Source organism: Mandrillus leucophaeus, unplaced genomic scaffold (genome assembly GCF_000951045.1).
Source record: "Mandrillus leucophaeus isolate KB7577 unplaced genomic scaffold, Mleu.le_1.0 Scaffold207, whole genome shotgun sequence".
Lineage (NCBI taxonomy): Eukaryota > Metazoa > Chordata > Mammalia > Primates > Cercopithecidae > Mandrillus > Mandrillus leucophaeus.
In genome coordinates, this window is record NW_012102110.1 from 2,643,268 (window position 1) to 2,643,995 (window position 728).

A 728-nucleotide genomic window follows, 5' to 3' on the forward strand; every position below is an offset into this window, starting at 1 on the left:
GAGTTAATGGGTGCAGCACACCAACATGGCACATGTGTACATATGTAACAAACCTGCATGTTGTGCACATGTACCCTAGAACTTAAAGTATAATAATAATAATAAAATGACAGTAAGGAGAGTCTACTTAAGTAAAATTAGTCATGAAAAGTATGGGGTCCACAAATCTGGAGGTAGATTTAAATCAGGCAGAAGGCCCAAAAGAGGAGGGGGCAGTTTGATAGGTTATTCTCTTTACATTTCCTCTAAGCTTTGATTTTTTTTCAGAACATCAGTGCTGTGACCATAGACTTATGGGGATGAAGGTGGGAGTCAGTAAACAGAGGAGAGCTCAGAATGTGTAGATATCTTAGCTGAAAGAGCTTCTGGTGTACAAGGGAGGTGACTGCATAGTTACTTATGAGACCATCGGCAAACTCAGAGGCATCTTGTTATTTGAAAACTGTCTTCATGAAAACCAGGGCTCCCTAAATATTATGGCATATAGCAATGTTTTCTGAACACTTATGAATGTTCAGAAGATGTATAATTCAGTCAGAGAGTTACTTATTTAGCCAACCTGTGTTTACTCAATACAATTCTCTGGCTAACAGAATAGGAGGCAGGGGGTGAGAGAAAGGTGTAAAAATCAAGATAGGGCCCCTTTCTTGAGAAGCACATATCCCTTATCAGAAGAAGATACTAGTACGCAGGGATCAATGAAGGCAAGATCGGAGGCAATACATAAG